The sequence below is a fragment of the Sinohyriopsis cumingii genome, chromosome 9 (assembly GCF_028554795.1).
Source record: "Sinohyriopsis cumingii isolate HCF-2022 chromosome 9, ASM2855479v2, whole genome shotgun sequence".
In the NCBI taxonomy this organism is placed as follows: Eukaryota; Metazoa; Mollusca; class Bivalvia; order Unionida; family Unionidae; genus Sinohyriopsis; species Sinohyriopsis cumingii.
This window is the reverse complement of record NC_142969.1, coordinates 35977535-35985628: the sequence shown is the minus strand read 5'-3', so window position 1 is coordinate 35985628 and position 8094 is coordinate 35977535.

Below are 8094 nucleotides of genomic sequence, written 5' to 3'. Positions count from 1 at the left end.
TAAATAGCATAGTCTTCTAGATGCTTTTGTTTTAAAAAAATGAGTAAAAGCTTGTGTATGACCAGATGAGAGACGACGTTCTGCAGCTTCATAGTAGGTAATGAAGATGTAGACACACGTGTGCGTTTCAAGACTACTTGTAATCCCTCTAGAATAACTTGTGTTATTGAAGCATCTACCACATGCCACTACTGATTTATCAGTTTCACCATATTCCTTGCATTTAAAGCCAAAACAAGGCTCTTCATCTAATTAGTGAGTACAAGATCAGGAAGGGGCTTATTTCACAGTGGTTAACAGGGGCCCGAGTGGTCTAAAGCACTCTTAGTTATGGATCACTGCCATCTCACCTCTGTCTGCATGGGTTCAAGTCTAGGGTTCGGCAAATATGAGTATGTGAGAAAGCATGCCAGTAGCTTCTTGTGGGTCAGTGGTTCTTCCTGGGGTTTTCCCGGGTTCTTCCTCCACCATTAATACTGGCCGCCATGCATAGCCTATCATGTGCTGAAATATGGCATTAAACCCCACAACAACAACAACAACTCAGTGGTTAACATCATCCATTACTAAGCCATGTGATTCTTTGCAATGTTGCTTCATAATACCAATATTGCAATAAACAAAAATAGTTCTGCAACCAGTCGAACTAATGGATGGGTACGGTTAAAATACTGGTGTAGAAGAATTTGAATGAATATATCTACCAGTAATTACACCACTACTTTCCACACAAAATATTTTCTTGTACATATTCCGGTACAGCTTTATCAACATCTGCTTTGCATGTCCCACCCTGAATGACATTTTATGTTACCTTTATTCATTCATCTGTGTGAAGTTTTGCAACAGGTCAATCTTCAGGCACTGTGGCATAGCATCCTAAAGTGTCCAGTAAAAAAACAATCTTATTTTTCCACACACCACTTGGTTTACCTTGATTCTATTTCTTGCTTCTTTCCCTACATATTTAGGTTAATTTCAGAAACTGAGAATCCCAACTTGTCAATGAGAAGACAAATTTTCTGCTGGCAAAATTATTATGGAACTTTTCTTGAATGAACTCTGTAGTAAAGTATGCTTAGTTTAATAATTTTTTGCCTGCCATAAAGTGGAGCTCTTAAAATGATGTCTTTCACACCATCCATCTGCTACAAATTTTCCTTCTGCATTTATCCGAGCAGTCCACCATCTGCAGTTAACAAAATTTGAAGGTTGGTTTGCATTTGGGCGTAAAGGAACACCTTTAGGTTTTGGAGTCAAAATTATAGATAACTGAGTGAAAGAAAAAGGTTTCCATACAATAATGAAGAAAGAAAAAAAATTCACCATCTGCAAACCTGGTTAATGGCTTACACTTGGTGTAAGGAAGAATCATATCAGTTCTGGGGTTAAAAGGTCAAGATTACTGTGACTGAAAGAAGTACAATAACATAAATTACTTACTTGAACAAAACTTCATGGATTGATTCCACTTGAAGAAGGCTATTGATTTCAGGGTAAAAAAGTTAAAAGCTGGGGTTAACCCGAGTAAAAGAAGAAAGTGTTTTCCATATAGTTGCATTAATTCTACATCACAGACCTGGACTTGGTGGATTCATTGCACCTCGGATAAGCAAGAAGCCTACTGATTTTGAGGTCAAAGATCAAGGTCACATGAAAAGGAAGCAAACATGGTTTCTGCATAATAACATTGGCCCAACATCACAGATCTGAACCAAACTTTGTGGATGGCCTACATCGCAGAAGAAGCCTATTGATGTCAAGATAAAAAAAAGTTAAAGGTATTGTGACTGAAAGAAAAAACAACAATCATATCTATTTAAAAATTACAGTTCTTTACCATATACCATCACTAAACATTTATGGATAACTTGCACAAAGGGTAAGTCGAATGTCAAGTTTACTGAAAGAAGTAAAAGTTTATTTTCGCATATTAATTTGCTTAACATGTTGCTTAATTTTCTTTTATTTGATACATTTTTTCCAGAGTTTTAAAATATCAATCGTGTTTACATTCATTTGGAAGGGTTTATCTTCCGAGTATTTTAAAATATAAATTGCAATTCTTCAATTTTACATGATTAAAATTTTACATTAATCTGACACCATTTAGTAACCATTATGCTGAGATGTCACTAAATACTACTATGTATATATGTGATGGCTTGATTTTCACTAGTAGGACTTTTGTGGCGGCATACACATTCTACAAACACAAATCAAGTCCTAGTGCAGACATCGTAGCGATATGACTAAAATATTGTTAAAGCTGCATTAAAAATCCTAATCACACACACACACACTCATCGTTGTAAGGTTGAATGGGAAGTGTTGCTTTTTTAAATACCTATTATGTTATTGTTAGGTCATGATATTTTTGGAAGGGTATATTGTGTTAGCTATGTTCAGTGCACCCAGAAGTCACTACCTAAGTTTATATTGTGTTAGCTATTTTCAGTGCACCCAGAAGTCACTACTTAAGTTTATATTGTGTTAGCTATGTTCAGTGCACCCAGAAGTAACAACTTAAGTTTATATTATGTTAGCTATGTTCAGTGCACCCAGAAGTCACTACTTAAGTTTATATTCAACATCTGTATTCCACTTTTATGAGACTTGATGTAGCAAAGATCTTGGTTAATTTTTACTTCCCTTGTTTCCAATAACTGCTCAGATCTTTGACTTGAATAGATTGAAAGCAGATTAGGTATGGACCTCAATGTGAAATACACCAAGTTCAAGTTTTTGGAAATTGAGAAATATTTAACATCAGATCTAACTTTCATTTTCAGAAGAAAAAATCCCACTTGCATCTCTTTTTTGTTGTTGTTCCGAACATATTTAACGACTGAAAGGAAAGACATTAAAATTGATAAAATAAAATCAGAATTTACAGTAGTGGGTCGGATGTTCTGCAGTATGTGTAGTTTCATTCCATACATTTTTCCACATATAATGTACATGCTGATTTATACAGTATTTGAGTTCAGTGTTAGGAATCTTCCATTTGGAGAAGGGTGACTGACGGGTAGCATTGGCTGCTTTTTTGGTTGTTCTTTATCCTTGATACTAACGTGACTAGTAGCTGTAGGATGACCTATTTGACATATTTGAGATATATATACATTCCCTACAAAATCTGTGTACATACTACCTAGCCTCAAATTCACTATTAAAGGGGCTTAATCAGAATTTTCTTCTGCTATTAGTTTATATTGATAAAGCCTGATCCATATCTGTGTTTGTGGTAATTGAACAGTAATTGTACTGAAGACTAAAGGTTCCATATTTGTACTCATTTTACATGAGCAGTACCATTAGCTGAAGTTGACTGCAGAAGTCATGTATTAAATGGATGAATTTAAACTGGTTGTAAACCAGAGTAGACACATGTAAAGATGCCGCACACACGTATCATGATGTCCCACCCAGTCACTTTATCCTGATACCAGACTGCCTAGTCCTAACACTAACCTCTTAATGCTGAGCGCCAAGCGAGGCATCTGTTAGTACCACTTTTATGAGTCTTTGTTATGACTCAGCTGGGGATCGAACCCACGACCTTCTGCATCCGAGGTGGACACTCTAACCACTATACCACCTGTGCGTTCGCGAGACGCATGGTATTACAAAGTTTCACTTATATAAATTTGTACATATATGCCTATATATGTATATAAATGAATATATAAGCATATATGTATACCTATAAATGTACACACATCTATCTCTCTACCTACCTAGCTAGCTAGCTTGAGGAATGTAATGTGGATAATTTAATAATACATTAAATATGTACTTATTTTTTAGCATACTTACTTCAGACATTTAAAAATGTTCCTTACAAAGCGAGATAAGCAGTTTTCACATTTCAGTAGACATATTTGTATGGTTGAACATGAATACACGTTTCAGTCACCTCTTTTGACCAATGTAGTCCTCATTTATATCATAATATGTGCCGTTGTTTTTCTGGATCATTTATTATCCTGAATTTGATAAACCCCATGATATCTTTGTTTAAGAGAAGATAAACTCAGTTCAACATAGTTACATACAAACATGCACACATACATATATACATACATGCATGCATGCATGCACACACACACACACATACATATATACATACATCCATGCGTGCATGAACACACACACACACACACGTGATACATTCATACATACATGATACATACATACATTCATCCATACATACAGACATACATACATACATAAAGACATACATACGTACATACATACATATATACATACCTACATACCGACTAATTAACTGAACTGTTAGTCATGACCTTGAAATTCCTTTTAACCACGTAAGTTAATCTTTTACATTGACACACAAATATTACATCAGAAAGAAGCCACCACTTTAAAAAAGAACTATGAGTTTACCTTTCAAATGTGTATATAGGCTAAGTGAAAGTTGAACAGAATACAGTATGTTATTCAAATAGCCATGTAAGTAAACTTTGATATAAGAAGGGCAGTCCTTAATATTTGGCCTTATTTGTATTCTATTCTAGGTCCGAAGTATGACGACAATATCATTTGTTGAATTGCTGCTTTTCGGATACATGGTCTGCATTTACAACTTTTGGCAAACATGCTCCATAAAAATCAATGATACATATATAAGTGTGAGTAAATACTTATGCACCTATTAACTGTTTTCTTAATTAGGACTTTTCAATTCCCGTTGAGAGGATGAAGTTAATTTTTACTGACAAGCAAATATAAGGCAAAAAACAATATCCTGCCACACACGTAGACAGTGGAGATGAACATTAAACGTAATTAAATATGCAAATCATGGTTATAAGTAAGCTTTAATATATAAGTTTCGTATAAAAAAGATGAAGCCCTGACTAACTGACCTTATTTCTATTTTAGGACTTACCCTGAAACATGACGAGCAGGTCACCTCTAGTAATTATACTTGTACTTATTGTGATAGGTGCCATCCAAACCCAAGATGACATTAATAGGTCACAATATGGTCTGCATTTACCACTAGTTAAATCAGTCGACATAGATTTCACGGCTGGCAGAACCAAATGTCGGCCAGACAACATGTGCTGATATCATCAAAATGCCAGATATAGTTGGTGTTATACGGACTACAGCGGCGGTTGGGATTACTGTTGCACTGGTAATTGCATATATGGAGATAAAGATTTCCTTTCGTGCCAATCTGGAAATTCATGGCAATATTGCAGTGGGTTTCGAACGAAGGATGTCTCTGAAAGACCATGTCTTTCATGTGGCATGCACTATAATGAAGGAGAAAATGGCTTTCATTGGTGCTATGTAGATATGAATCGAAAGTGGCTTTTGTTGTAGACCGCTTTTGCCATGTGATTATGGTGGTGAGAGCTATACCTGGTGTTATATTAGTGGTGGTACAACTCTTAACGATTGGCAGCATTGTGTGAAAGATGAATGAAAGAACAGTTTAATAAACTGACAAATACCACTAAGACATACCAAATCAAAGTAACTACATCGACCTTGAAGTTCATTTCTATCTATCTATGTATATATGTATGTATCTATCTTCCTATCATTCTGTCTGTCTGTCTGTTAAATATTTATCTCTCTATTTCTCTCTCTCTCTCTCTCTCTCTCTCTCTCTCTCTATATATATATATATATACCTCCATAAAGATGCATTCAGAATTATCGGCATTTGTGTTATCTTGTATCCCAATTATATATATGATCCATTACGTCCATGATACATATGTAATCTTGCTTTTCTGTTAATTACTACCCCAATTTTGTAATTGAATCTCAATATTTAGCATAATGTGATTTTTGTTAATTGTGGCTACTGGTAAGAATTCTCGAAAAGTGCAAATTAAATTTGGTGTACCTTCGTGCCTTTTGTGCTTGATTACATTCACTTCTGGAGAAATACATTATAAAATACTGCAAGATAATTTTGATGATCCACAACAGTACATTCAGAAAAATTTGTGTTTTACAAGCCCACCTTGTCTACTGATATGTGGACTAAATTTAAATGTTTATGTGTTAGTTTAACAAATTCTTTTATTTTATTACATGATTTTTTTATGTAACATTGTATGGTGGACTTTGCCATGTCCAAAATTGATTCATTGCTGCTTGACCTGTTTGACTTTTTTATTTTATTAATTTAATTTTATGTCAGCAACTAATACATAGCTAAATTTTTCTTCATGTTTATTGGCCTAATATCAGGATATTTATTAATAGAACAAGTAAATTTGTTTACTTGATCAGGGTTTTGGACTTTCCTAAGTGAATTTTACAGGTTATGTTTTTGATTTTGTAAACATCAAAATTATCCTAGAAGGTTATTTTCCATTAGTTAATGATTTGTTTTAGAAAATGATAATTGTGACCTGAGGTCAAGTAGGCAACCTTGGTATATAATCGTATAATTGTGAAGACCTTGTCATTCACTCTTTAACATCAAGCACTTTCATATTGTATTTTGTGTTGTGACCATTATTTTTATTATTTCGGGCTTGAACCAATTTTTTGGTACAAATTGTTGAATTCAAATGATTATTTTATCTGGAAATACAAAAGTGTTCTGATAAAATTCTGGGATAGAGAAATTCACTGGAATTTATAATATATTTAAACCTGGAATTATATTTCTGTGATACAAAAGAAGACAGTTAACACATCAACACTTTAATAACTCTGAATGACACATCATGGACTTCCGTTTTTGGATTTTTCTGCACTTTTACTGAATTATTTTCAGAACTTTAAATTAATGTTTGTAATTTTTGGGGGCATTTTGGATTTAATTTGCAATACTGTAAGTTGTTTGTTTCCTAAATTTACTTTTTATTCTATTTTACAAAGTCTGTTTTTTACTTTTGTCTATTGTTTTAAGAGCGTAGATTTGTCCTTGGGATACGAATTTTGATAAATTATTTAAGAAAAATTTGTTTTTAAAATATATATTCCCCTATATTCAGAATTCTTTAAATCCCAGGTAATATTACACATTTTAACCAACTTTAATGAAATCAACAAGCTTTTTGTCATCAAAGTGGAGACCTTTATTTAAAAACCTGTCCAGGAACAATTATACTCCTTGAAATAAATGAGTTGCTTCAGCTTGCCAGAAAATATGATCTTTCTGAAAGAAAAGCTTTTTTTTATGAAGCAAGAAATAAAAATAATTTGGTCGAATATTTGGTGGAAAGAGTGTTTTGGATAAATGTGCTTTTATTTGATTAGTAAGTGTCAGTGTCTAACATAAAAGTAAATGAATTACAATTACAATAGCAGATGGGTTTAGAGATGAGAAACCTTTAGCTTCAGGAAGAGAACGAGGATAAACAGATGTGACTGGATAAAGAAGAGAGTTAAACCCAATCTGAGAAAAAGAAACACAGATGCTAATGCGATTAGATAAAGAGGAAAAAGAGAGGCATGTTAAATCAGAGAAAGAGGAGAGAGAGACAAATGCAGTTATCGAAAGAAAAATGAAACACAACTGCAGTTACATAAAGAGGAGAAATTAATGCAAATGCATATACAAAACAAGGAAGACATAATTACAGGGAGAAAGAGAAAAGCAAGAAAATAAATATCAATTTGAGTAAAAGAATTAGAGCTTACAAGTGAAAATCATGTCCCCACTTTACATACAGATTCAAGTTTTGATGTTATTAAGGCTATTAGATAAGAGCACTCGTTTAGAAAAAAGAAGTAGATAAATAGTTTCCTCATTTTTGAAAACATTGCTGATAATTCGAAATCGCCAAGAGAGACCTGGACTATATTTATTACAATGTGCACATATATGGTAAGGTTCGTGATATTGGTTTTTCATTGTCACTACAGCAGAGTGCTTATTATGATGTGGTCTGGCCCATGAAACTCAACTGGCTGGTCATTTAGAGATCTTCAATCACTTCTACTGGCCAAAAATTAAACGTGTTGTATGAAAATACTGCATATCATTCCACACATATCAAATGGTAGGAAAACCCAATACAAACTACCTAATGATAATCTGCATAGCATTTCCTCGATTATGTTTCCAATTTTCAGTTTATATTTCAAAGG